The sequence below is a fragment of the Armigeres subalbatus genome, chromosome 3 (assembly GCF_024139115.2).
Source record: "Armigeres subalbatus isolate Guangzhou_Male chromosome 3, GZ_Asu_2, whole genome shotgun sequence".
Lineage (NCBI taxonomy): Eukaryota > Metazoa > Arthropoda > Insecta > Diptera > Culicidae > Armigeres > Armigeres subalbatus.
Genome location: NC_085141.1, coordinates 193,177,313 through 193,192,449, shown reverse-complemented (window position 1 = coordinate 193,192,449; position 15,137 = coordinate 193,177,313). Strand labels below are relative to the sequence as shown.

The 15,137-nt window shown below is 40.1% G+C and overlaps 1 long non-coding RNA gene across 1 annotated transcript; it reads left to right on the top strand.

Annotated features, from left to right (window-relative positions):
• Positions 1 to 11,193: 11,193 nt before the first annotated feature.
• On the top strand, positions 11,194 to 12,170 carry LOC134223807 (uncharacterized). The gene is made up of 3 exons (XR_009982728.1): positions 11,194 to 11,314; positions 11,457 to 11,569; positions 11,645 to 12,170. It is a non-coding gene; the product is annotated as an uncharacterized LOC134223807 (long non-coding RNA).
• The last annotated feature ends 2,967 nt before the right edge of the window (positions 12,171 to 15,137 follow it).

The window sequence follows — 15,137 nt, the reverse complement described above, 5'->3', positions numbered from 1 at the left end:
CAACCTACGTCATCATGCACACTGAACAAAAACGTATGCATTTTTTTGACATTTAAACGTCTCCAGCTTGGTTTTACACGCTAGTCCGGCTGAACTCAAATTTGGAAAGATATAACTTAAATTTGGAAAGATATAACTCAAATTAATCCAGCTTTCCACGCTCGGTAAAGGCTACCCGGATAAAAACGAGGGGCGATTCACTTGTGTATTTTCGATTCAGGCCAACGTATTTGATCACGTATTGATGTATTTTTCGTGCATTTATATGTGTTGTATGCAATATTGTAATTTTGTGAATTAATGTATAATATAAATTACACGGAGATAATTTAGTATTTTAGTGTATTTTTATCGAATAAATGTATTGAAATCAAATGTTCGTATGTTTTGACGTTTCATTGTTTACGCTTAATTTTCGGCTGAAAATGCGTTTCAAAATATCATTTGTTATTCCATTCTATGTTATTCTATAATTTATTTGTTATTACAGTTCCAGACCAGTTCCAGACCTCGCTGCGAAATGGTGAGTTGACATCCGGGAAGGGGTGCCTAACATAGCTCTGGTCCTCACAAGTTTCAATACTCACGCTTCCACGGGTCTTCCGATGACAATTGACCGCCAGCTAAGGGTTGCGTACTTAGCTGGTAATGCAGCCTGGGCAATGTTGTCCTTCTGACATCAGCTAGAGTGAGAGGGTGCGTCCTGTGGGGTCTGCCTAGGATGTGGTGGGGTTCGACAGTGGGCTCTGTTGAACTTCTATAAAAGGCTGCATGTGTCCCCAAGCAGGCCCTATCAAAGCGACCGTGTGCCGCTCAAAGCGCACTAGCCTAGTCCTGGTGTTGGGTAGGACTTTAAACAAATTTGACCTGACTGATCGAGCGTCTGTCCACCAAGGAGGTGCGGCTCCAACAGCGTCTGTTCTGGCATCCAGCGGCTGAGTATGAAATGCTATTCCCCGGAAGCTATACCTAAGATGGCAGCCCCATCCCGGTGGATAGGGAACCTTGGGCCAACAACCTACTGTTCCCGAAACATCAATTTGTTCGAGAATCCGATAATGAAAGAATACGGACTGATTTTACGGCGACGACTCTTAGCGCGAAACAACGGACACGAATAGGAACATGGAACGTTTTAACCCTAGCCCAGCAGGGTAAATTGGCACAACTTGCCAATGAGGCACGCCGCATGAAGCTTGAGATCCTGGGACTGAGTGAAGTCCGTTGGCCAAACTTTGGAGAACACAGAACGCCGTCGGGACAAGTTCTGCTATACTCTGGTTTACGAGGTGAACACGCTCCCCGGCAACGCGGAGTTGGCTTCCTACTAAGCGCTCAGGCACACTCTGCGCTTATGAAGTGGGAACCTATAAGTGAAAGGATAATCGTTGCCAGATTTAGAACACGGGTCCGAAACCTTACTATAATCCAATGTTATGCGCCAACCGATGCTGCCGATCTGCAAGACAAAGCGAACTTCTCCAGTCAACTCAATGCCGTCGTAGATAGAATTCCGAAGGGTGATAGCAAGATCTGTTTGGGCGACTTCAATGCGAAGATCGGATCCGACAACTCGAACCATGAGCGCATTATGGGACGCCATGGTCTCGGAGAAATGAGCGAAAACGGAGAGCTGTTCGCAGAATTTTGTGGTAATAACGACATGGTGATCGGGGATCGCTCTTCCCTCATCGACCGGTTCACAAGGTCACGTGGGTCTCCCGTGACGGCTTTACAGAAAATCAAATCGACCACATCTGCATCAGCCGAAAATGGAAACGGAGCCTTCTTGATGTACGGAATAAACGTAGTGCCGATATCGCGTCTGATCATCACCTCCTCATCGGCGAAATACGCCTGCGCATTGCGCGGATTCGTCGGCAGGAGGAAAGAGTTGGACGACGATTCAACACACGCCGACTGGAAGATGCCACGGTGAAACGGTCCTTCGTTGAAGAACTGGAGACGCGTGCTGCAGATATTCCGGAAGGTGGCAGCGTGGAAGACCAATGGACCGCCATCAAGAATGCCTTCATCGCCACCAGCGAGAACAATCTGGGCGAACTACGCACCCAGAGAAAACAATGGATCACCGATGAGACCTGGAGAAAGATAGAGGAGCGAAGAGAAGCCAAAGCCGCGATAGAGCGATCAAAAACCAGAGGAGCCAAAGTGCTAGCCCGCCAACGATACGCGGCTCTTGAGAAGGAAGTAAAACGCTCATGTCGACGGGACAAGCGAGCGTGGGCAGACTCTCTGGCCGACGAAGGAGAGAGAGCCGCCGCAACCGGGGACATTCGCCTCCTCTACGATATCTCACGACGCTTAAGCGGGGCGAAGATGAATGCAACGATGCCTGTGAAAGACGCGAATGATCAGTTATTGACTGACCCAACTGACCAGCTGAAACGCTGGTTCGAGCACTTCGAACAACTTTTTCAAGTGCCAGCCAGGCCATCACCACCTCGGCATGATCTGCCTAGGATCCGACGTATAACACGCGTCAATACCGAAGCTCCATCACTGCTAGAGATTCAAACAGCCATCCAAAGCATGAAATCGAATAAAGCCCCAGGGATCGACCGCATATCAGCCGAGATGCTCAAAGCTGACCCCATGACATCCGCTCAACTACTGCATCGTTTATTTCATAATATCTGGGACACCGCAACTTTCCCGGTCGACTGGATGCAAGGTATCTTAGTAAAGGTGCCCAAAAAGGGTGACCTGACTGTATGCGATAACTGGCGAGGCATTATGTTGCTGTGTACCGTTCTCAAAGTTCTGTGCAAAATTATCCTAGCCCGGATTTAGGAGAAGATCGATGCGACTCTCCGGCGGCAGCAAGCCGGATTCCGTGCCGGAAGATCCTGTGTGGACCATATTGTCACGCTCCGCATCATTCTGGAGCAGGTCAACGAATTCCAAGAGTCCCTTTACTTGGTATTCATTGACTACGAAAAAGCTTTCGACCGTCTCAATCATGAGAATATGTGGGGCGCCCTGAGACGCAAGGGAGTTCCTGAGAAAATCATCGGCCTCATCGAAGCACAGTACGAGGCCTTTTCGTGTAGAGTGCTGCACAATGGGGTCCTGTCCGACCCTATCCGGGTCGTAGCTGGTGTGAGGCAAGGATGTATCCTATCACCGTTACTGTTCCTCATCGTAATCGATGAGATTCTGGTAGGTGCGATTGACCGTGAACCAAACCGCGGGCTGTTATGGCAGCCTATAACCATGGAGCATCTAAACGACTTCGAATTGGCTGATGACGTTGCACTCCTCGCGCAACGGCGCTCTGATATGCAGAGTAAGCTCAACGACCTTGCCGAGCGCTCCTCTTCGGCAGGTTTAGTCATCAACGTCAACAAAACCAAATCGTTGGATGTAAACACGGCGACTCCTTCCAGTTTCACAGTAGCCGGGCAACCAGTGGAGTATGTTGAAAGCTTCCAATATCTTGGTAGCCAAATGGCGTCGGACGGCGGTACCAAGATCGACATAGGCGCACGGATCAAGAAAGCAAGGGCTGCCTTTGCGAGTTTAAGAAATATCTGGAAAAACAGGCAGATAAGTGAACGCACCAAAATACGAATTTTCAACTCTAACGTGAAATCTGTGCTGTTATACGCTAGCGAAACATGGTGTGTATCAGTAGAGAACACTCAACGGCTGCAGGTGTTCATTAACAGATGCCTGCGGTATATAATTCGGGCCTGGTGGCCTCACAACTGGATCTCAAACAATGAGCTCCATCGTCGTTGTCACCAGAGGCCGATAGCAACAGAAATTCGGGATCGGAAGTGGGGCTGGGTCGGCCACACTCTACGTAGGGGCGAAAACGAAATCTGTAAACAAGCATTAGACTGGAACCCAGCGGGACATCGCAGCAGAGGCAGACCCAGAGGCTCATGGCGGCGAAGCCTCAATAAAGAAATAAAAGAAGTCGACCGAAATCTAACCTGGCAACAGGTTAAAGCGATAGCCGGGCAACGCTCAGGATGGAGATCTTTCAAGTCGGCCCTTTGCACCACCGGAGGTGTACAGGATCCGTAAGTAAGTAAGTAAGACCTTGGTCTCTTATGATAATTATTGGCCTGTTATAAAATTCATTTTTGTATCTTATGAAGTTCATTGAAATTATTTAGAAAAAGTAAAACATAAGAATTGTCTTGACTACTCTTGATGTGAAAAACTCATAAGACCAATCTTATGAAATAAGAAGTCAACATAGTATGTGCTGGACGTAGTTCTCATCGTCGATTTATTTTATTGTCGGCGTAGCACCAACTTAGAATTCGGAAGTCCGGACTTCCGAACCGAACTTTCTTCCGAAGTTTTATCTGTCAAACTAATGGATGCGTTGTTTAGCGCATCTTTAGGGGAATCCAGCGCACTACTTCCGAAGTTGGGAAAGTTGCCTGTATCTGGAGAAAAATCCAACTTCGGTATAAAAAGCGGTATAAATTTATTCCGGATACATTAACGAAGTGCGCAGTGCTGATATATGCTCATCGATAAGATAAATAGTTTAGTTAAGATAGTTTAGTTTAGAAAATAGTTTAGTTAAGTGTACGATACACCAGCGTAATGCGAATACATATTTCGATAGGCGCGCTGGACATGAACTACTTTTGCATATCGTCTGTGTCTGTTCAGATCGATAATTTATAGCAGTCGTTTGTGTACTGGAGGATCAGAAAAGTAAGTAAATGTTTCCTTTTGTTAAGGTTCTTTATCATGTTGTTTTCTTCTAAAATCATAATTTATAATTTGCAGAACGACAGCTTATCGATAACTATATTCAACACCTACCACCAACAGAGGAAAATATCAACGATGAGACGACTCTCAAATCTCCTATACTGGTGCGATGCTACCATCTATATAAATTGAGCGAAGCCGGCATATGAAACATTAAACAGAGAAAAATGTGAATATATAATATGTAGCAAAAAATAAAATAATATGTTGTATAAAATTTTGTGATATTTGTATTTTCTTTTCTTGTGATCTTGCGAGAGCCGTCTATATAAAAAAATCAGAAGGGTTATGTACAAGACACAACCGCCCAACGTAAACTACGTAAGGCAGTTTTGTTCATTGAGTATTGTAGTGCCATCATGCATTAATATTTTTAGAAAATTCATTTGATTACTTATGTCACTGGTTTCGAACAAAACTAGCGTATCTTAAGATATGAAAATTTAGAGTTAGCTCGTGCATGAAACCTCGATGATTCAGATTCGAGTATGATTCTACCAACACTGAGTGTCACTATGGATAAAATATTCGTGCAACCATTTTATAAATATCATTGCAAGACTTTTGAATCAGGGAGCAAGAAGGTGATAGCTCTATTGTAACTCATATAGCCCGTTTCAAAAACGTATGCGTTCCGAAGCTTTTGTCGTATACAATAAGTACCGCATGATTGCACCCACGTATTATGAAAATATCTTAAGTGCATCGAAGTTAAAACCACAGAGAAACAGACGTCTCACTTGGAACAAAATGCAATCAAAATCATTGTTGCGGAAACATTGCCGCCCAATGCTAAAATCACTGTGTGTGGCCAAGCGGCAACCAGATGGCGGTAGTGAGCAAACGTCAAACACAAGCGAAACCGATGGAAGCGCCATCGGTGGCCGATTGACCAGCTACAAAAATTTAAATCAATCGTTAAAAAGGTGAACTATGGAACATGTGTTGAGTGAGACGTCTGTTTGTCTGTGTTAAAACCTTCTGATTCAGACGATTAAATGGACAAAATATTATTAGGCCGATATAAATATTTTTAAAAATATGTCTCCCCCCCCCATTCGGATTGTATTGCTCAAAAATAACAATTTGAGGAGCAACAACAAAAATTTCCGGTAAATTTTGAGAACATTCAAAACATTCTTTAACAAATCCGAGGAGTTTTTTTTAATTTTTTTTTTCATTTTAATAATTATTTTTTACTAACAGACCCGACGAACTTTATTTCGCCTAAAATTGATTTATTTTCTGATTAGTTCTCGAGTTATGCAGGAATTTTTGGTTTATTTGTATGGGAGCCCCTCTTTCTAGAAGGGGAGGCGTTGCAAACCATCACAGAAACATATCTTCTCTTCCAAAACCTCCACACGCCAGATTTGGTTCCATTTGCTTGATCTCGAGTTATGATGAAATTGGTGTCTTATTTGTATAGGAGCCAGGTTTCAAAGAGGAGATGGGGTCTCGAACCATCTTAAGAACCTTCCCCGGCCCCAAAAACCTCTGAGTTCAAATTTTAACGCCACTCGATCCAGTAGAAGAAGAAGAAGATTACCCCCTCCCCCTTGACTTTGCGGAGATCATACTTTTTCATAAATATGTGTAACGGCCTTATTAGTTTTCAAAATGCCTAACATTTTTCCAAAGTCGTTTTTTAATATAAACATGTTTGTGCAATTACATTGCGATGATTGCATTACTAGCAAGGGCATTGGCATTGATAACAATTGATCGTCTCATGCCTGCACAAACATGCCCCTATCTGCATAACTTTTTATACAGCATGCACTACATTACGCATTTTTGTTACATTTGTTTCGACCGCGGTCACTGGTCCGGCTCCATTGTTCTACTTTTTATGCGAAACACCGCACAAAAAGCAGAGTCCAAAAGCCAACCGCACTGAACGGCGATGGCCGAAACGAGATTCTAGCGGACAAGAAAAGAGGGTGCTGCCAAAATAATCCGATATCCTATTTTAACGTTCATAACCCAAAGTTTCAACACAATTGACAAATTGGTAGAGAATTTCCGAGTCGATTGATATATAAATCTCAAAAATCCATCGGAAGATAAAGGCACTATTAACGTTCAAAATCTTACATGATTTCGTGACGGTCTCGAATTTGGAAATTTTCATTTGTCACCCTGTATCCGAGTCTTCCCCTTAAACGTAGTTTACGTCAAAATCGTGTTGAAAATATTATGATTCTCATATGCAAGAATTATTGATGTTCATAACATTTTCTTATGAATTCCTCTATGGGCTCTTAAAAAACTTAATAGTTTCATAAGACAAACTTATGAAAATCATTTTCGGTCTAATAACACATAGTTCATAAGAAAATCGGATGAAGTTTGTAAGTAATTCTTATAGCAAAAAAACATAAGATATTCGCATGATTATCACTAGTTTTCTTAGTTGAGTGTATTCATGTTTTTCAAATTTTCAATTAATTGAAATCATTATGTTACTGCCAAGGAGGGCGCCGTAATTGCAAAGTGGATTGATCCGTAGATAAAATGACGCATCCATACACCAAAACAATTGAAAAATATTTGAATCTCGTGATTCAATCGTGGTTCAAATCTGCAGAAAATAGAACAGAGCGTTATACCAGTTTTAGTTTTTTGACAGTTGACTGGTATAAAAACTGAATCTAGAACAGCTGCTGGGAAAATTAATGTTTCAGATTCATATTCAAACTGACAGCCCCGAACGATTTGAATCACTGCTGATTTTACTCTAAGCGTCCTCTTGTACTTAGTACCAGAAGCACTCCATCTCCGTCGATAGAAATCGCTACCGTTCCAACAGTTAGACCTAAGTTTTGGTTGTACCTTTCACGGATTGCAAGAGAAGTTTCAGCCGACCAGGTAGGCGCTCTAGCGAAAAAGCGTCTTGGAACTGATGATGTCAAAGTCATTCGACTAGTTGCCAAAGGAAAAGACATTAGTTCACTGTCAGAGACGGGATCTTCTTAGCCCCCGTTACAGGCAAGTATCGTTTTCTTCCAAGCACTTCGTTTCCTGATCCATTCACCGCTTTCAGTCTGCCGCATACATCTACTTATCGTGCATCGAACCAGACTCATGCCAGCCGCACTAAGAAAATTTCCCTCGCTAACGCCTCTAGCTTCCCACCAGGACGCACAACAGCCACAAGCACAGAGGAAGCCCTTAATCTACTCAACACAGTCGCGCCCAGTCCTGCCTTCGATCATCAGCCGTCCTGGTCCTGTGTTTGGGTTTGGAGACAGGGGCTTCCGCACTCTTCTTCCCGGCAAGTATCAACCATCTATGGACGTTTTCCTGTCTGAAAATTCTGCAGTTTTTAGTGAAACCATACAGGATTCTACTCTTCCGCAACTAATGCCTGTGATCAGCGAACTTCCGTTACGGTCAGCTTTTACTACTGTCAACCATTGTCGTCAGACTTTGAATCAACCTTCAGCTGCCTCATGCTCGACGAGATTATCACCGGGACGCATATTTGCTGACTGTCCTGGGGAAGCCCAGAATCCCCTTAACACGGTCAAGCCAATGCCACCAGCGATCAGCAGTCGTCCCGGTCCTTTGCTTAAGGCAGCACTTAGGGGCTTCTGAACTTCCAACGACGGCAAGTACGATCAGCTTGAAATTGTTTCTACCCCTGATTGTGTTCCGAATTCTAGCACTACCACCGCACAACGGCTTCCATCGGAAACTACCAAAATGTTGGCGGTATGAACGGCCTAATAGACGACTACAAGCTGGCTGTATTGGGTCACAGCTACGATATTTTAGGCCTAATCGAGACGTGGCTAGACAACAGAACAGTGTCAAGTTATGTTTCTAACGAGGGTTATGAAATTTTCCGTTGCGATCGTAATTCGAGGAATAGTAGGAAAAATATTGGAGGTGGTGTCCTAATTGCAGTTAACTCGAAACTAAAGGCTTGAAAACGACGACTATGGCAACGTGGAACAAGTATGGGTAGCTGTTCAACTTACCGACATCCCTCCGGATCGTACTCGCGACTTGGAACTAATTAATGCACACTGCCGCTCCTGCTCTTCGATTGCAAGCTTTGCTGCTCCTAGGGATGAAGTAATAATTTTCAGCGACTTCAACCTAGCGGGAATTCCCTGGACTCCGACTTACAGCGGCTTCTTCCGACCGGATCTCGAATATTCTACCTTGCACGTTGGATCAATTACTCTGCTGGACGGCTATAGCACTGCTAACCTCTCCCAAATCAATGGCATAACAAATGAAAATAGTCGCTCTCTGGATCTTTGCTTCGTTAGTGGTCGTGACAGCGCTCCTTTCATCAACTCGACACCAGCGCCCCTGGTCAAAGACGTTTCTCATCATCCTGCTCTTGTAATCACTATAGAGGAAAATATATGCCTGGATCACTTCAACCCACCGACTGCTGTATCGTACAATTTTCGGAAAGCCGACTACATCAGTATAATTGGAGTACTTTCGAATTTGAATTGGGAGGACGTTTTACATGCCACTGACGTCAATATTGCCGCACGAACCTTATCCAATATCCTGGCGTACGTCATCGATAGACACGTTCCGAAGAAAATCGTGCGGCCCAATCGAAAAACCCCGTGGATGACGCAAGGTCGTCGTTCATTAAAGAAGACAAAAAAATCTGCTTTAAAACGATTGACAAAATTCCATACTCTACCACTAAAACGCCACTATGTTCGACTCAACTATGCGTACAAACGGCTGAGCCGTTTTCTTTTTCAACGCTATCAAAAAGACATACAGCGACGACTAAAAACCAATCCGAAATCGTTCTGGAGCTATGTGAATGAGCAACGCAATGAAGTAGGCTTGCCATCATCGATGCCACTTAATGGGAAATGTGCTAACACACCTCAGGAGATTTGCAATCTATTTGCTACTAAATTTGCCAGCGTGTTCGAAGACGAGAGACTTTCAGCCGAGTCTATCACCGCCGCGACCAGTAATGTTCTATTGGCCAACCAGACGATCGGCATCATGGACGTTGCCGTGGAGTCAATAACATCTGCCCAGAGGCGCATCCACGTTCCGAGTCGTGGGTAGGACAAATAGGAAATGCCAATTTGGGCAACTGGTATTAACAGTCGAGTCAAGTACGAAACACTGAAGACGACCTTACGTATCTGAAGGTCGAAATACGTATCTGTTAAGGTACAATTAAGTGGTGGAATTAAATGGGATTGTACAAACTCGTCTTAGTACAAGTGATTAACAGTAGCATTAATCGATTCGCAGGCGTTACAAGACTATTTTGTCACTTACATCCGTTAACACAAATAATAATTTTGGACTGATCACTGTAAGCAAGGCTCTCTTCAACAGTCGAGATCTATCCTGGCCCCGTTCTTGTGAATGCTGGAGGGAAAAGAATGGTTGATTGGGACACCTATACTTAATAAAGGAGCAGAGAACTCTACGTCCTCCCATCGATGCCATAGAAGAATTTGGAACTGTTAGTGTGAAAGCTGTAACGGTAGGAATCGTTTTGGTAGAACGTGAAACACAGAAAGAACTAAGGTATACAGAATAGGAAAGGGCGAGCCTGTGATCGAACCCATGATCTCCTTCTCATAGGCAGAAACGATAGCCGCTAGACCACCGATCATGTCTCCGATTTGGGCAACAGTTCTGGTATTGAGAAATCAATGCAAATTTTACCTATACTGCCGCTGAAAGCATAACTGTACCATGTTCATATGAAATCCATTTCAAAATGGAAAAGTTATGCTTGCATTATAATCAATTCTAAAAATAATCAGAACTTGAAAAGTTCTTGTGGCCTGAATATTTAATATTTAATATTGATAAAATTTCCTCGATTTTTAAGAGAAAGATTGCTCTTCCATTATCGATTATCGAATATATTTACAAGCTTCTGTTTTCGGAGCTCAGAAGCCTCCCGGATAAAAATTTACAGTACCTTGTATGGTACAACCCATTGGAATACAATAGATTTGATGATAAACAGTACAATCTATTGTACGTGTATTGTAGATTTTTCACGGTTAGAAAAAACCTTTATTGTGCTTACATAACAAACACAATAAATTTGACTGTTACCGATACATTTTATTATCTTTTTATTGTTTGCTTATGTTTTGAATTACGCATCCAAAAACTAAACAAGTTATAAAAGTATTCCATCTAGGAGATCAAAAAATCCTTCTTGTAGATAAAACTAATATAATTTTTGGATATTTTATTGAATTATTGTATTGATGGCATAACAATTGAAAACAATAAAATAACAATAGCTTTTATTATTAGATGAAAAATAAAAGTTACGCCAATTTTATTATATATTTTTTGATTAAAGGTTTTGGATTGTTCATGTTATGAACAATTCGTATTTTGAAAAAAAAAAAAGCGACAAGAACTTTCGCATTCATTTTACTCGAAGAAAAGGTGGTTTATAGATGGTGAAAAAAACTGGCATGGTGTAGAAGACTTCAAAAAGCAGTCTAGAAGTGACGTTTTTATTGGTGGTAGGCAAGAGGCGGATCATTGGCAGCTTTACAGTGTAATAATGGTAAATATCTAGTGATATCATCATAATACCGGATGGTTTTGATACGGGGGAATCTTTCAAGGATCTTCCGGGGGGTTCTCAAATTTCACCACCAAAACTGATCGGAACATTTTTGTTAACATGTATCTTTGTTTCTTTTCAGATCTTTTAAGCTAATGGTTTGACACTGATGGTTACCGCCTTCACCTAATCAATGCAGTTAGGCGGGTATCATTGTTCTATCTCACCAACGGGATACCATAAAAGCTAATACAGGTAACTTTTCCTTTTCTCCTCGGCGTACTTTTTCTAAGAAAACTGACATACTTTAATAATTTTCATTCTTCACAGATTCAACAGTGAAGCTTCGAGTAAAGCTAACCTCGATCCACCCAAGGGAAAACAAATCATAAGAAAATTAAAATTCCCTTCGCCAGTAGCAGAAGCTACGGCGTGTTGAGTAAGTATGGTGAACTGCGTCATCAGCGCCTTCGATTTCAGCGATTATGCATCAATGTTAAGTGACAGCAATTCGTGGTGAGATTCGTGGCTCAATTAAATAAAAAAATAAATAAAATGTAATTTACAATATATAAAAATCTCGGGTACTTATTAAAAAGGACGTATGTGATTTTGTAAACAAAGATTCAAACGTCGCTTTGTCCAAACTGATAGCACTCCCACGCAAACCATCACCACAGGCAGGCAGGGGAAGCCTTCGGCTACCTGTTGGTGGTGTTGGTTTGCGTGGGAGTGCCATCAGATTGAACAAATCGATGTTTGAATCTTTGTTTACGAAATCACATACGTCCTTTTGAATAAGTACCCGAAAAATATAAATATATAAATAAAATCAATTGTAAAACATGAAATTCTATTGTTTTTATATTGTAATACTGGAGTGTATTTTTTGATAAATCCTAATGTACTTCTTTAGTAAAACAATAAAAAAAGTAATAAAAAACATTTACATCACAGTGTTTTCTATTGTTTCGTCCATAGAAATCACCCCATTGAAGGATTGTAAAATCAATTGTTTTGCTCTGAATTTTGTATGGAAAAATTTCGAATTTTTTATTGTAAAGATACATAACAACCCCCATTTTTTACTGTAAAAGTCCCATTTACCATTCATTTTATCGTGCAAAACAATAAACTCTAATGCAATTTAATTGTAAAATTTTCGGTATATTCAATGGTAATTATTATGTAATGAATGGTAGTGTAACAGAAAAATTTATGGTTTTTCAATGATATTTTTTATCCGGGCTTTAAGAGCAGTCTTCGGTATGTTTCTGATTCCTCAGATTTCAATAGACGAATTTCGCCCCAACTCTTCTATGGGGCTGGCAGCACCATCTCAGAATCGAATGAAACTTGGTAGGCATAAAGATATGGTATTTTTAAGCCACCCTGCATACTAAGTTTTTCAAAAATTGTCAAGAGTAACATTTGATAAAGGCCTATTTTTTATTCATTGATTTTTGAAAAATCGATGTAACTCTACAATGACAAGACCTACAAAAAAGTGTTGTATGGCGGACTGTCGTGAAATTCCCTGAAGTTTTTTGGAAAAATATCCAAAAAATAAAAAAACTATTTCTACACTGAAAAAAATTAGTTTTAAAAATTAAAATCGATATTACAAAAAAACCTCATCTCAGAAATCGATGAAATTTTTTCTGCAGATAGGTATTTGAATTATCTAACTTTTCTGGGAATAATGTTCCTGTGACATATTTAAGGAAAAAAAAATTTCTAACAAAAACTATTTCCATGTCCATATTGAGTGAAAATTTATCAGCGTGTTTTATGCCTACAGCGCGAAATATAGGTTCAGCAGCCTATCATAAACCAACGACACATTTTGGACTTATAAAAATTTGTTTAGGGAGCAATTTAGCATAATCTAACATATTTCTCGCTTAACTTTTCAAAAGGGCCTAAGTAACATTTTTTTCATGAATTAATTTGAATAGCGCAATCAACAGAACAACATGAAACTTTTGATTGCAGTACTCAAATTAATTCATGAAAAAAATGTTACTTAGGTCCTTTTGAAAAGTTAAGCGAGATTTGTGGACCAACATTTGAAAAGGGTTTATATTTTCTTTGACTTTTTGTATCGAAGTAACTTAAAAACAATTAAGTTTACAAAAAAAAAACAAATAATTGCTTTGAAAACGGGCAAATGTTGAAACGAAACGAAATTGAAGTGATATTTAATTGTAATACAGGTCGGACTCGATTATCCGGAGTATAGATTTTTTTTTCACTCCGGATAATCGAATCACCACAAAAAAAATCAAATTTGCAATTAAATAACAAAAAACTTATGTTTTATTTTATTTGCAGTGGTGTAGTCAGCATTTATTGGAGAAAAACATTGATTAATTCATCTAGCGGTGTCGGTGACTTTCTGGTGTAATATGGAAAAATAGTATTTTTGCCAAACCTTTTGAGTCTATAGTCCGATTCAGTCTTGAAGCATTGAAACTTGATGGTTGAGAATAGGTGCCAATAAAATAGCTAGACTATTTAAAATTTTTATACAAAAAATAGTATGTTTGCCTTTATTTCTTTTGAGTCCATTGTCCGATAAATGAAATTATCAATACAAAACAAAAAGCTTCAATAGGAAACAGGATTTCCCACTAAATGCAACCAGTTGGAAGCAAATAATGATAAGGATAAGTACCGCAAAATGGGTTAGATTTTGTGCACTCAAAAACACAGACATCACCTCAATTCGCCGATCATAGACGGTCGGTATGTAATACTATGGATCTTCGAGCCATCTAAAATAATGTTAAAAATGTTAAAAATTTAAAATTATATAATAAAATAAAAATTAACTAAAATTATCTGAATGTTAAAAGTTTAAAGATAATTTGGGAGATTTCCTCTGAAAGCTAGAAGGGGATGCCGTGGTCACTACTAACAATTTGGTTTTGCTGAAGTTGTTAACTAAATCTAAATTCTGCTTACCTAAATGAACATCCATGAATTACAGAAGTGTGACAATCAATACACAATTTTAAAATGATTGATATAAAAAGTTTGAAGGAGGGTTGGAGGAGAGGGTTGAAAATGGTCAATTTTTGCGTTACGAAGTTAACGTGTAATTTCAATTCAAAACATGGCTTAGAAGCAGAATGGCACTTTTTTGCAACATCGCACGGAAAAGCCCCTTGTGAAGCTATTGGTGGCGCTCTCAAACGAATGGCAAAACGAGAAAGTCTTGCCAAAGATTATGGAAATACTATTAAGACTCTCGAGAGTTGTACGAATAGGCAGTTACCCAATCAGACAAAAATATCTCTATAAATTACATTTCTGTTATATCTCGAATGAGCAATACTCAACAATGGCAGAAGAGTTTGATGAACTATTCAAAAAGCAAAAACTATAACTGGCACACAAAAGTTTAATTATTTTATACCAATCGCTCATAATAAAATCCTGGCAAAATGTTCTAACTCAGATGAAGACCCAAATGTCTTCAAATTGTTCGAGTAAATTTACAAATTAATGAGTATTTTTTTGCTAAACCAATTTTAATCTTTACATTCATTACTTTATTTTCTCGGTGAACGAAACGCTCTTTTATGTTTCAGATTTTACAGTTCAGACAAATTTACAATAGTCCATCAAACATCACAATTTTGTAAATTTGTGTGTAACATTGATATAAGAGATCTAGGAAAATATACGCCCTTTTCAAATGTTGGTCCACATTAATGTTATAGAAATTGCTTCCTAAACAATTTTTAAACGTTCAAAATGTGTCGTTGGTTTATGATAGGCTGCTGCACCTATATTTAGCGCTGTAGGCATAAAACAC